Consider the following 15,458-nt stretch of genomic DNA (forward strand, 5'->3'; position numbering starts at 1 on the left):
TCGCCGTTTTCATGGCGCACAGCATTTCTAAATGCCACACCACTCCTGTGGTATGTGCAGAGCCCCTCTGCACGAAGGAGACGGACACGACGAGTGCATGGGATGTCTGGGCAAGTCCCACGCGGATAACGCGCTCGTCGGCGGCTCATTCTCGCGTCTCTGCGCTCACGGGCCGCCTTATTCAAACAAGAAGACCCTGCCGCTTGCGCCCTCCCACCCCCCTCTCCTGTGAGGAAGAGACCGCGGGGCAGAGCAGTTCAGCGCACGGAGATGGGCGAGCCCACGTCGGCTCAGCACCCGCGTGCCTCACCCTCTCCCAGCAGAGAGCAATCCCCCGTCTTGTTCTCCCGCCCTGACCAGCGTCCCTCAGCAGATGCGAGCGACCTCGTCTCATTTGGTGGATCCGACGAAGAGCCCCTCTTCGACTCTGTGTCCATGGCAGCCTCTGAGCCAGAAGCCTTGGTTGGCGAATCGGACGACCCCACCCCTCTGCCTTCCTTGGAGCCCATCGGCCACGGTATGGGCATGGACGCCGAGCTCTTCCGTGTCGTGTCCAAGGCCGTCGAAGACCTCGACCTCAACTGGGCCCCCCCAGAGGAGCCATCACGGAGCCGCCTGAACGAGTGGTTCCTCCCAGGTCGTTCCTGGCAGATCCATGGCCAGCCTCGTTGTGCTGAAGCGCCACCTGTGACTTAACCTGATGGAAATAAAGGATCAGGACAAGACGACCTTCTTGGATGCCCCCGTCTCCCCATCAGGACTCTTTGGGCCAGCAGTGGAGGGATTCACGGAGCGTTTCACAGCTGCACAGAAGTCGTCTCAGGCCATGAAACACTTCCTACCCAAACGCTCAAGCTCTGCGTCTTCTTCTAGCCGCCCCAGGCCTGCGCGCCGTTCTAAGCACTCATCCTTCCCGAGACGCCAGGGAACCCCGGCCCAGGATTGCGCTGGACCCGGCGACTCCAAAGTCATCCTGATCTGCTAAGGAAGAGGACTGGGGCATGTCCCGCAGCGGCCGGACCACCCCAGAAGCTCCATCGTGCAAATTCTCCTCCGCCTCGTTCATTTCTGGGCGCGGAAATAACACAACCTGCTGTCACAGGGCCCAAAAGTATTGTGCCCTCCCCAACCGCCGTTTTCACGGCGACCCTATTTTAAAATATTTCACAAAAGAGCAAATTTCCTCTTCCATCCCTTCCGGTGTCTGGCCCGCCCTCTCTCGGGCCGTCACCCGACGTAATCCTCCCTCTTGCCACACGGGCCGAGGCTTGGAAAGCCATCCCTGGGGTGTCAAGCTGGATTCTAAAAGTCGTAATCCAGGGCTACTTGCTCCAGTTCGCCAGAAGACCTCCGCGATTTGGAGGGGTCATCCAGACCTTGGAACAAGCGGACGACGTTCACGTCCTCCGAGCCGAGGTCTTAACTCTACTCAGGAAAGGGGCTATAGAAACAGTTCCCTTTCCAGAGAGCGAGTCGGGCTTTTACAGCCGCTACTTTCTGGTACCAAAGAAAGATGGCGGTCTCAGACCCATTTTGGACGTCAGGTTGTTGAACCTTTCCCTTATGAAGCGAAAGTTCAAAGTCCTGACGCTGAAACAGATCCTCGCGCAGATTTGCCATGAGGATTGGTTTTGCTCGCTGGATCTGAAAGACGCTTACTTTCACATCCAGATAGCCCCCTATCACAGGCGATTCTTGAGATTCGCATTCGAGGGTGTGGCTTATCAGTACACGGTCCTCCCCTTCGGGCTCTCCCTGGCCCCCCGCACTTTCACGAAGTGCATGAATGCGGCTCTTTCCCCTCTGAGACAGATGGGAATACGAGTTTTGAATTACCTCGACGACTGGCTCATCCTGGCCAGCTCGCGTTCGGAACTAGAACACCACAGATCCGTGCTCCTCAGCCACTTACAGTGCCTGGGTCTCAGGGTCAACCTAGCCAAGAGCTCACTACTCCCCACTCAACAAATTTCGCTCCTGGGTGCAGTGTTCGACTCGGTCCGCATGACGGCCGTAGTCTCACCAGAGCGCGCTCTGGCCATTCAGCAGCTCGTGGCTTCCGTCAAGAACAAGGCCTACCTCCTTCTGAAGCTCTTCCAGAGGTTGCTAGGGCTCATGGCTTCCGCCTCCCCAGTGCTCCAGCTCGGCCTGCTACGCATGCGGCCCCTGCAGTACTGTCGGCTTTCGGCTCGTGGACACACGAGGAAAACCACCTTCACATCAACTGCCTCGAATTATTGGCAGTGATACGAGCCTTCCAAGCCTTCCATTCTCGTCTGACGGATCACCACTTCCTAGTCCAATCGGACAGTATGACAGTGGTCTCATATATAAATCGCCAGGGGGGTCTTTCGTCCAGCCGCTTATGCGCTCTGGCGAAGAGCCTTCTGGAATGGGATTCCCCAAGACTTTGTTCGCTCAAAGCGACTCATATACCTGGGAAAAGCAATCTGGGAGCAGACATGCTGTCTCGGAACAACATCCCCTCGGACGGGTGGATGCTCCACCCCCAGACTGTTCAAACCATATGGGAGTTCTTCAGGAAAGCAGAGGTGGACCTCTTTGCCTCAGGAGACAACTCTCATTGCCCAACTTATTTTTCAAAGAAAGACGACGCATTGGCCCACACCTGGCCCAATACCCTTCTTTATGCCTTCCTCCGATTGCCCTGATCCCTCAGGTTGTCAGACGGATCAGAGAGGATGGACACAAAGTTCTGTTGGTGGCCCCCTCTCTGGAGGAGCCAGATTTGGACCTCAGAGCTGTTTCGGCTTTCCACCAAAGCCCCATGGCCAATCCCCCTGGGACGGGATCTCCTCTCTCAGGCGAACAGAACAATCTGGCACCCACAGCCAGAGCTTTGGGCTCTACATCTGTGGATCCTCGACGGGAGCCATCTGACTTCCCCAGGAATGTGCTAAATACCATTTTGCAGGCAAGAGCTCCGTCCACGAGACGTCTCTACACCCAGAAGTGGTCGGTCTTTGCTAGCTGGTGTTCTACATGCAGCATAGACCCGGAGGAATGCGAAGTATCTTCCATACTAACCTTCCTCCAAGAGCGACTGGACTCGGGGCGAGCCCCTTCCATGCTCAAGGTTTACGTAGCAGCCATTGCGGCATTTCACTTGCCCATTGCTGGACAATCTGTAGGGCGGAACGACTTGATTATTAAGTTTCTGAGGGGTTCTAGGCGATTGCATCCTCCTCGTCCCCTCACCGTTCCCCCCTGGGACCTCTCTTTGGTCCTCCGGGCTCTTAAAGGTCCTCCTTTCGAGCCATTAAGTCTAGCAGGCCTCAAGCCCTTAACGTTTAAAACCGCCCTGCTACTTGCATTAGCGTCTGTTAAACGCGTTGGCGATCTGCAGGCACTCTCTGTGAGCCCTGCATGCCTCGAATTCGGCCCAACGACTCTACGGTCGTGCTTAAACCAAGGGTTGGGTACATTCCCAAAGTGCTCTCAACGCCATTCAGACCACAAGTGATCTCACTCTCTGCATTCCCCCATCACAAACTCAGGAGTTCTCTCCTCCGTAGTGTAACAGGGTACGACGGTTTCGGCCTTCACTTGTCCTCGGCCCCTTCTGGTGCCTGTTCAAGTTCTGTCGTTCCCCAGCCTTGGCACGGCGCGGTTGAATTCGTTCCCCCATACACAGTACGAGTGAAATATCAAAAGGGAACGTACTCGGTTACTAACGTAACCTCGGTTCCCTGAGATATGGAACGAGTACTGCGTTACTTGCCATGCCACGAGGCTGCGGCTTCGGTCGTCGCTTCAGTCGACATGGCCTGATGGCCTATGGCGATTTGCTCACTTATATAGCACACTACCCTGCCCCTTTTGGCGGGAATGTGCGTACGCTCTCTTCCCATAGGCCGCGCAGCTGAGCCGCGACGCCATTGGTTCAACAACTTGTCTATGAGTGAACCAATGACGGTGCAGTTACACTTCGTTATTGAAAAGGCTTCAGTAGCGGGGAAAATGGGAGACTTTTCCCCCATACGCAGTACTTGTTCCATATCTCAGGGAACCGAGGTTATGTTAGTCACAGAGTACGTTTTCAGAATTTCAAAACTTTTTTTCACACATTCGCACACCAGTTTTCAGATCACCATTTACAAGGTTTCAAACCTGGAAAACAAAATAATACAGTGGGAGAACACTGACAAATTTGAAACTCTGAAAAATTCTTTGCGCAACATCGTAAAAAAATGTTGCAGTTCTGAATAAGGAAATCTCAAAAACAACATAATGTTTGCAGAGATATTTTTATTTTTTACATTTTGCAAGCTTGCAAATCTTATTTTTTGATCTTGCAAAACTTTTTTTTGTAAGATTTTGAGTTTTCAAACACTTAGTTTCAACCTTTCAGAACTTTATTTTCAGTTTTGAATCATGGCAGGATTTTAATCCCATACGAGACTGTGTTGATATATATTATTTGTATTGTGAATATTAGGCTTATCATTATTGCTGATCACTGTTGTGCTATGATATTGTAATATTTACCATTATATAATAAGAGAGGAGTATAGAAAAGTTTATTAAAGTGTCACTTCACAATACAACAGCAATAAGTATAGTATTTTTATGTTTCATTAATACCCATTGTGCAAGCTGTCTTTTTAATACCGCGTGGTTTATACACATCTTGCCGCTGATTGGGCTGAAATTTCTGACACACCCACCAAACAAGAGAAAACGTATCTCAAACCTGTTGTACACCGTTTCCAGGAAACATGTCGTTCAACCCGGAAAACATAGCAAAACGTTGCGCACCGGTTTGAGCTTGAACGTGCCCCAGGGCTGCGTCCAAAAACCTAGACAGCTGACTTGTTGCCTCGCTGCACTATCAGACAATGACTTGTAAGGCAGCATTTGTGCATAAGGCACCTCACGAAAGCAAGAGAGGACCTTGACAGACTTCTGAGGCAGTGTAACAGTTTAATGATCTATAGCAAAATAGTGTGAGCTTTGGTGAGAACTAAACAAATATTTAAATACCACAGTAGTAATTTCTCGCTAGAAGTGACATCAAAAGTGGAAAATGTTGGTCAAAAATGTACATTTACACACAAACTGACCACCAAATGCAACTTTCGGATACCATCTTTATTTTTCTAGCTCAGCTATCCGTAATGGAACACTCAGGATTTTGAGATATCAAAGAAGAACACATCTATGCTGCCTTCAAAAATTCAGATGAAGGTATCTCAGGAAACAGGAAGTGAACCTAAATATTGGATTTGGACATGCCTTAATGCCTTCCTACCTTGAAACATGTCCTCCGAAGGCAGCATTTTCCAGTTTTCGGACACAGCCTAGGTCACAGGACTTAACCAAAAACACAATGAAGGTGGGAAACACAGATCAGACGTGAAACTAAGGGGCTAAGTGTCCTATGTTTTTCTTTAGGTACATTTTTTCCCCTGAACTTTCGGGCAATTTTGGGGCTCTTAACATGCTCAAAATCTCTTGAAACTTTGCACACACATTTGAATTGTCAGCCATCAGGGCCAGGAACAGGTATTCATGGATTAATAAAAATATAAAAAGACCTTAAGATAAATATTTCTGGATTTACAAAATTTTGAACTGTAAATGATAACTTTTATTCGAAATTGACCTTACTGTTACAAAGAACAGTGTTTTCAGACATAATGACCTGCTTTTATTAGGTATTGTGTTTTTATATATTTTAGACATTATAAAAATCTATTTTCTGTCACAGTTTATATTGTATTTTTATAAGAAAGCTGCAAAGATGCTGGACAAAATCCCTCTGTCCAACAATACTGTGGCGTGTCGCATTGATTTAATATCTTCTGACATCCCCAGCCAGCTAATAAGCAGAATAAAAAACAGTGAATTCTTCTCACTGCTAGTCAATAAGTCTTCTTGAAGACTTCCAGAAGATTTTTTGTTTTGCCATCCCCTTATCCCTGTATTTTTAATTTGATGGATAGCTTCTTCAGAGTAAATTAAATTGACTGGGTGCGCTGCACTGGAGTTTGTACAGATGTCAACTCCGTCAACTTCATCAAAGCTTGTCCGTTAAATTCATGGACTATATGCAATGAAATGGGCAGCGAACACAAAACACTACAGAAGTGTAGTGGTTATCATGTGGAAAGGTCTTAGCAAGGATTTTTAAGCTCAGATATGAAGTTCAGGAATTTTTTGTTCATAACCATTTCACTTTTCATACTTGCAAGACGACATCTAACTTCAGAAGATGGCATATCTGCAGACATATTTTTTACTCTGAATGAACTTAATTTTAGTCTGCAGGTTTTAGTAACACCATTTTCAACACCCAGGACAAAGTTGAAGCACTTATTAAAAAGCTAGTTTTCTGGGCAAACTGGATAAATACAAACTCCACCAAGTGCTTTCCCCTGCTATCTAAATTTTTGCAATCCCTGGAAGCTGTGCTAAGTGATTGTGTCTGAGGCCTTATAATTTAACATCTCAAAAAGCTCAGCCAAAATCTGCGGACTTACTTCCCCCCTATGGACCAAACTCAGACATGGATTCAGAATCCTTTTGATGTCACTCCTCCAATCCCACATCTATCATTACAAGAGCAAGAACAGTCACTGGAGTTATCATCTGATGGTAGACACAACATACTTTTTTAAAAATAAGTCACTGGTGGATTTCTGGGATTCAGCAATGGCGGAATATCCAAGATTTTCAAAGCAAGCACCTAAAGTGTTGATGCCCTTTGCAACCACATTTGCAACCACACTTATGCAAGGCAGGCTTTTCTGCACTGACATTGTTGAAAAGCAAACATAGACAAAGACTAGATGCTGAGAATGATTTGAGAGTAAAATATTCAAAACATGTCATTACCCCAAATTTTGATGATCTGTGTGCAAACATGCAGGCTCATCAATCTCGCTAAAAAAGGTATGAAGCAATAGTATTTTTTTTTTTATTTATAACTGAATGATAACTAATATACTGTGAATATTTGTATTTAGTTTAGAATGCAGTTTAAAATGTGATCTTTAACTGGGAGTAAGGTGGTGGGGGTGCTTGACAGTTGTTAAACACTAGAAAGGGGTGCATGCTGCAAAACGTCTGGGAACCACTGGTTTAGAGTTGAACCCTTTCATTGTTGTGTGGTTTCTCGGCATTACAGGATAAGAAATCTCTTAGGACTTAGGACAGGGATAGGCAAAGTTGGTTCTGGAGGACAGGACAGCGGCACTCCAGGTCCAACATTCCTTAACTTAAGATCTGTTTCTATCAGTTTTAATGACAAAATAAATGCATAGAACCAGTTTATTTGTAGTGCACTGACAACATAGTTTTATATAATTAATTTAAATGGATATTTCCCACCTTGCACAGTTTCCCTAAAGCCACCAGGGTGGCGCTGGAGCTTGTGCCCGTCATCGCTGCTTGCAGCTATATTTATACTTGGACTTAAACATTGCTAACTGCACCCTTAGTGAAGCCCAGTGCAATTCTGGATATTGTTCCAACAGGCCACAATCAGCCTATCCTGTCAAAAGTACCTTTTCAAGAGTTCGTAAGCAGCCTCTCTTGCTCAAAACATTTTTGAAACTGCATATTGACCATCTAGGACCTTGATAAATTCTGTCCTGAAGTAGTCTGCAGAGTAAATACATGTGCTGAACCCTGACCAGACAGGCATTTCAGAGGCTTTCGAGCATGGGGCATTTCAATTGAAGACAGATTTAGGGAGTTTCACATTTGTGTTGCTTTGTTGTAGACATTTTGAAATGCACACTGTTCTCTTTTTTGCAGTTGTGTCCTTCACACAGTTGACATTCCATCTAATGTCTGGATGTGGCACTAAAGAGACGTATTGTGACACCCAGCTCTTCCGTCATTTAATTATAAGGCAAATAAATACACTCTTTGGCTTTGAAATATCCTGGAAAATCGACTTCATTCTAACAGATTGGCCAAACAACACTCCCACTTCATGAATGCATTGCAAAGAGTCACGGGTAACAGGAGATGCTGTGCAGGCATGCTGTGTAATTAAATTTACAAAGTTGGACCACAGTGGACATACAATGCAAGTGGCTGAATCTCTTTGATTATGGCATGTGCCCCATAAGTTCCTGCTATGTTTGCAGCACCATCATAAGCCTGCCCTGCCCTGCCCTCTCAGCCCAGTGATGAATACGTTAAGTTGGAGCAATACATCCTTCAGAACCTTTCCTTTATGAAAAACAAGTATAGTTGAAGTATGTTTTAAGTATACTTTATGTACTAAGTATACTAATATCAATGTACTCAAAGTATATTTGTAAGTGTACTGTTTCAATACTACTTGCCACTAAATTGGCCCATTTAAGAGATTGTTGTTTAATTTAGTTTTATATGTATGTTCTCATATTCATATATTTTGCTCTAATGTCACAAGTAATAATCTCATGGCTTGTAGTTGAGTTTACTCTTTTGATTGAGTAGCCTATTCAATATTTTTTCATATAGTTTTACACAGTCTTATTGAACTTCCCTATTGAAAAAAAAACTCCTGGTAATCTGATGTTCTCTGTGAGCATTGGTCCAGACTCAGGGCTGCAGAGAGGAGGTGCCGCAAATCTAAAGATCCTACCGTATACTACTACTGTATCTGTCACTCCTCTTTTACTTCTCTACAAATGTCTCCAATGCTAAAACCACATACTATCACAATAAAATGTAAAAAGAAATTAAAACCTTATCTTCTCTTCTCTTATCTCCACCCCCCAACACTACCTGAATGCTTGACCCTATCCCCACTCATCTACTTCAGGCCATCTCCTCCTTAATTGTACCTGCACTCACTCACAATATTAATACTTGTCTTCACACTGGTACATTTTCCACAGCATTTAAGCAGGCTAGGATTACCCCACTGCTTAAGAAACCCACTCTAAATCCAGCACTACAGACCGGTATCCCTCCTTCCATTCAGTTCAATGACACTTGAGAGAGTTTTGTTCAACCATCTGTCTACTTATCTCACACAGAACAACCTCGTTGAAAACAACCAGTCTGGCTTTAAGAGTGGCCACTCAACTGAGACGACTGTCCTGTTCTCAGTTACTAAAGCCCTGAGACTGGCACAAACAACTTCAAAATCATCTGTAAAATCATCTTGCTGGATCTGTCTGCTGCTTTTGACGCAGTTAACCACCAGATCCTTCTGTCAACCCTCATGACAAAAGGCATCTCAGGAACCATACTCCAGTGGTTCAAGTCTTACCTCTCAGGTAGGCCCTTCAGGGTATCTTGGAGGGGTGAGGTGTCTAAATTGCATCATCTTGCTACTGGGGTACCTCAGGGCTCAGTGCTTGGACCACTTCTCTTCTCCATCTACATGCCATCACTAGGATCTGTCATTCAGGAACATGTTTTTTTCCTATCACTGCTATGTTGATGACACACAACTCTACCTCTCATTCCAAACAGATGATCCGATGGTTGCTGCTCACATCGCAGCAAGCCTGACAGTCATTCCTGCCTGGATGAAGTACCACCAACTAGCAAAGAAAGAACTGCTTGTGGTCGGTGCCAACCCAACACTCCATCATAACCTCTCCATTCAACTTTGATCGTCAACCATAACTCCTTCCAGGACAGCCAGGAACCATGGAGTGGTGATGGTTGATCATTTAAGCATCACAGATCATATCGCTACAATGGCCCAGTTCTGCAGATTTGCCTTGTACAACATTAAAACCAAGCCATCACTCATTTAGTGACATTGTGGGAGTGTACATTTGTAGGAGTGTATTGAGGTTGGGAGGTGCTGTTCCAGTGGCAGTCCTGAAAGCCAGTGTCAAAACTTTAAATTTGATTCTGGCTGCAATTGGGAGCCAGTGGAGTGAGTTCAGGAGGGGTGTGACATTCTCTTTAGCTGGTTGGAGACCAGACATACTCTGGATAATTTGCAGGGACGTATTTGTGCTGGCTGGAAGGCCTGCCAGTAGAGCATTGCAGTAGTCCATACCTAAAATGACAAGAGCTGGGACAAGAAGTTTCGACACATACAGGACAGTCTGATTTTTCTGATGTTGTCAATTGTGCTCTATACAATACAGATTGTTTTAAAGCAGCTTTAAGGCAGGAACACACCAAGCTTTAAGGCAGGAACACACCAAGCTGATGGTCAAAGCAGTTTTTGTTCTTCGGCTGACTAAGTTTTCTCAGTGTGTTCCGCACCGTCATCTGAAGTTGGTCCTCGTGGGTCCATTGGGCCATCTGATCATTCTGATTGGCTGTTCAGCTACTGCCACCTGCTGGTACAGAAAGGCATTTCATCTTACACAGGTGCAGAACGGATGTGCTACTTGGCCGTCTGCTGTCGAGTGCCGGTTTGGTGTGTCAGGGCAACTTTAGACCCAGACGCTGCCAACATGAGCCAACCCTGCAGTCTGCTTTTGTTGCCGCTCGTTCGTCGGCTTCGGCTTGGTGTGTTCCTGCCTTTACAGTGATAACAGGAAAATGATTCAATGATGCAGTTTATTTCGGCTATACAGCAGCTTTAAAAAATAGTGTCATTGTTCGGCTGAAGTCAGTTCAGTGTTGATTTAGTTTCATTGTAAAATCATCAATTATTAAATTTGTTCATTTATTCTATAAATAATGTTTTATTAACAAAGTTCAGGAGGAGAAGGTTCGGATAATTAACCTAATTAGCATAAGTGGAAAGCATTCAGTTAATCAACTCAACCAACAACAAGAGGTATATATACAGCAGACTCTTACCTCTGTTCATTTGACAGTTTATTAGCATCCCTCCTCCACCCCATCTCCTCACTTCTATATCTATCTATTCTTACCACAAGCGGAGTGCTTTGGGTTTGGGCCAAAATTCTGAGCTCGGAGCCCTCCCCCTGGACAGTAAGCCAAATATGCATAACTTCCTCTATTTAATTATATGTAAATGTGAACTCGTGAAAGCAGTTTTGCAGAAAAACAGTAATGTCATTGTCCAGCTCAGTTCAGTTCTCATCCAATAGTGTCAGTGCAGTCAAATCAATAATATTGTTGAATATTAAGTGTCCCAATCTAAGCAAGCCAGAGGCAACAGTGGCAAGGAACCCAAACTCCATCAGGTACAAGATTGGAGAAAAAAGAAAAAAAAAAAAAACCTTGGGAGAACCAAGCTGATTGGTGGACCAGTTCTCCTCTGGCCAAAAACATGTGATTATGATTCAGACTGCATCACAAGTCAGACTGTGGATCAGAAGCATTCAAATTTTTTATCCAGTTCCTTTTGCCTGAAGATTCATCACACGGGTATGGAGTCTGTGCAGAGGACTTGTCTGGTTCTTGTGGTCTTTGCTGAGAATCTGGATCGATGGGTGCGTTGTCGATGAGGCCTTCACAGGGCTTCTAGTTGACAAGATATCTGCTGACCTTCTGGGCTGCATTGTGGTTATGTCTAGGTGCATATCCACCATCTGATCCACATTCAGAACCAGATACTGCTGACTACGTAACCTCAGGGTAAATAGAGAAACTAATATTAGCGTAAATGCCATTTTGCTCTGGATGGTTTAGGAGAGGCGCAATATACAAAGTGGTAACAGAGGATCTTGCACACTCTGCGTAACACGGGCGCGGTCCTACTGTCTGCTTCCCAAACAAAGCTATGAAGACTGTTCCATAATTTGGGTGCTAAATAGGGAAATTATATTCTAGGTATTATCAACTGGCTGTAATTTTGAGATTGCAATAGATGAGATGGATTATAATGCATTAAGAGCTTGCTCAAGTACTGAGGAGCTAAACCATTTAGTGCTTTGCAAGTAATTAGCAAGATTTTAAAATTTATGCAATGTTTAATAGGGAGCCAATGTAGTGTTAATTCATATTTTTAAGATGGAAAAATGCAATTTTCTCAGCTTTTTGTTTAAAATGTTTCTTTTTTTTCTTTTTTTTTAAACAAAACTTACCCACATTTAAGTGTTGATAAAAAAAGGATTCATATAGATAGAATAAAATGTTTTTAAAATGGAAAGAGTTGAAGTACAGTTAAAGCTATTTCAAGTAAAAAAAACAACAAATAGGAACATAGTAGTATACTTAAAGTGCAAAAATAATATATAAAAAGTAAACTATAAGTGTGATGTTATGTTCACTTAAAATAAACTTACAAGTATACTTACACTAAACTAGTAGTTTACTGAGAGTATATTTCAAAGTGTACTTTCATATACTAAAAATGTACTACTAGTATTAAAATAGTACTACTAGTATACTAGTTTATATAAGTTCACTTGTAGTACAGGTGCAGTATAAATGAGAAACGTATCTGTGAACTAGTTGTGTACTTAAAGTTTACTACTGTTACACTTATAGTATACTTAAACGTATACTTCAATTGGGCCAATTTAGTCCCAAGCAGTATTAAAATAGTACATTTACAAGTTTACTACTAGTACATTGATACTAGTATGCTTACTACATAGAGTATACTTAAAAAATGTAATTGAACATTTCTTAAGTATATTTGATGTAATTAACTTGAAGTATACTTCTTTTTCGTTAGGGGTGTCTTCTGAGTCAGTGGCAGAAATGTAGGAGGCTGGTATGCCTGGCTTTATTATGTGCTGTCGTCTCCGTCGATTTCAAAACAGGCCTTCGTTATATTGTAATTTCCTGCTTGTCCAGCACTTTGCAACAACACAACCTTGTTATTTCCTATCAGAGTGCTCTGTTCTAAGCTCGCTTTCTTTCAACAGGGGCAAGACTCTGCACCCTCGTTAAGAATGTGGGGCTCGCGTGTCGAGCTGGCTGAGGGACGAGAGATGGGTCCTCCCCTTTCTCTCATTCTCTCACCAGATTGTGACATCCTCGTCCTCGTCCTCAGGCCTGCTGCTGAAGCGCACTCCGGTGTTTCTTCAGACCGAGCTGAGGACATGGGTTCTTTTGCCTCTGGTGATATGGAGTTTGAGAGCGCTGCCTCAGAGTGCTCCTCACGTCATGATAAAATGTACAGGGAGTTACTCGAGGTGGTGACTTGTGCGGTTTCCAGGCTTCAATTAGACTGGCCACAGGAGCAGGAGAACCCCAAACACTCCAAGCTAGACAACAGATTCCTCTTGGGTGGCCAAGGGGAGGGACTCAAACGCTGATCACTTTGTCATTGATTTCTAAGACAAATTATCTTGTTCATGGAGTAAGCCGTACTCCTCTCATGTCTTTGTGCTTGTGATGTTGATTTATTTGACCTTTGTGGGTGCAAGGCCACAAGGGTATAAGATGATACCTCAGGTGGAAGAGTTGGGGTGGAGCAAAATATTTCAACAAAAAGTAGAAGCTCCTTCCCTGCACCCTCAGGGGATCGCTGTTCAGGGGCAGCGGTCTCCAGTGAAATGTTACATGTTCTATGGCGTTTCCTGCCATGTTTTAGGAAACCTAACATTTAACATCCCCCCAGCAAAAAAAGTGTCAAAAACTAGTGCCCCTTTCAGAGAACCTGGCAGCGTGAAAACTATGGCCAAATATCTCTCCATGGGACTCAAAGACTGCAGAAAAGGGCTACAGAATACAGTTTGTTCATCATGTTTCAACATCTTGGTCTCTACTAGAGCAGGCACATTTGTTGACACAAGAGCTGCAAACTCTCCTGGGCCATATAACATATTTATTAAATAAACGTATTTAGGGGTCATATGGGACTCGATCACCATGTGGGCAAAGCTGTCTCCACACATGTCGAGTCCATCTTAAACACCCTAAAAAACATCATACTAGGTCAGAAAATTACTTTACATTACTTTCAGAAAGTTCTAGGTCTCATGGTGGCTGCGTCCACAGTGATACCTCTGGGCCTCCTGCATATGAGACTGTTTCAGTTGTGCCTCAGAGCCAGGGGATTTCATCCAATGGCCAATCTCCAGAGGCAGATAAGGGTTATGCACCGCTGACTTCATACCCTTTCTATGTGGTTCAGACCCTGATTTCTTACCTTGGGTCACACTCTAGGTACCTGTTGTCATTGCAAGATGTCAAAGACAGACACTTCCCGCAAGGGCTGGGGTGCGGTCTTAGATGGCCATCCAGCCCAGGCATCTGGAGAGGTCATCACCTCGATTGGAACATCAATTGCCTTGATTTGATGGCTGTATTTATGGCCCTGAAACACTTCCGCCAGCAGTTAAGTGGCATAGTGCAGTCTCATAGGACAACACTACGGTTGCTATGGTCGCTTACACAAATCGCCAAGGCAGAATGCATTTACGCCGCATGAACAAGCTAGTGCAGTAGGTTCTGCTTTGGGCTTAGGACAAGTTCCTATTCCTCAGGGCAATTTACAGCCTCTGGTCGCTCACTTCATTCACGGTGCTAGCCAATTGAGGCTGCCAGTCAGAGTGAAAGTCCCTTCATGGGACTTATCCATAATGCTCAAGGTCCTGGTTGGGGCCCTTTTTGAACCACTAGACTGTCAGTCTTGCCATCCTGCTTAAATTTTGCCCCTGGACTGGTCAAAGCTATTTTGCACATTCACCCTGACTATCTTCCTAAACTTCTGTTCTCAACCATGCATCTGCTCATTCTTGAAGCCTTTTGTCATCTAACATTCACTATGCCAGAACAGGAAAGGCTCTCATTACTGTATCCAGACCATGCTTTTCAGACTTATGTCCACTGCACCAGCCAGTGGCATAAGTCAAAGCATCTTTTCATATGCTATGGGGGCCACAGCCAGGGGGCAGCTGCCACCAAGTAAACAATGTCACATTGGATGAGGGATGCCATTGCCCTAGCCTACGAGGCACGCTGTCAAGCTTCGCCTCTAGGAGTTAGGACCCATACTAGGGGAGTTGCATCCTCCAAGGCTTTGGCAAGAGGTGCCCCCTTGCAACAAGTATGTGATGCGGCAGGCTGGTCCTCTCCGCAGGTTTTTTCTATCAGGTTCTATAGATTGAATGTTCATGCTACTCCAGACTCTCATGTATTTGAGTCAACATCCCAAGCTCACGTCTGAGACCTCGTCAACGTTTGTGCACACACTACACAACCTTGGGGCTCCAGGCACCTCCAGTGTGGTGGCGTTAGTATTTTCATCCCCATTAGTGTTATGAAACACAGCACTGAGTGTAGCTTTTGAGATGAGGGAATGTCTCGGGTACTTGACTACCCTCGGGTACCCTGTTCCCTGAAAAAAAAGCGGGAACAAGATTCTGCATTTCATTGTTGCACTGCAGGCATGTCTGGACATCTCTTCAAATGAAGTTATAACCTGAGGCTGAGTCCGTTTCACATCTATTTATACCCTCTCACAAGTGTACATTCCAATGACGTCACCGTCAGTGGTTATTTAGGCTAAATTCTTGGTGTGTTTGTCACACGTGCTTCACAACCAGTTGAACAAAGAATGTTCTCGTTAGTATTATGAAATGCAGAATCTCATTCCAGCTTTTTCCAGGAACAGGGTTACAGTCAAGTAACCTGAGATGTTTCTTATGACG

Source organism: Chanodichthys erythropterus, chromosome 16 (genome assembly GCF_024489055.1).
Source record: "Chanodichthys erythropterus isolate Z2021 chromosome 16, ASM2448905v1, whole genome shotgun sequence".
Lineage (NCBI taxonomy): Eukaryota > Metazoa > Chordata > Actinopteri > Cypriniformes > Xenocyprididae > Chanodichthys > Chanodichthys erythropterus.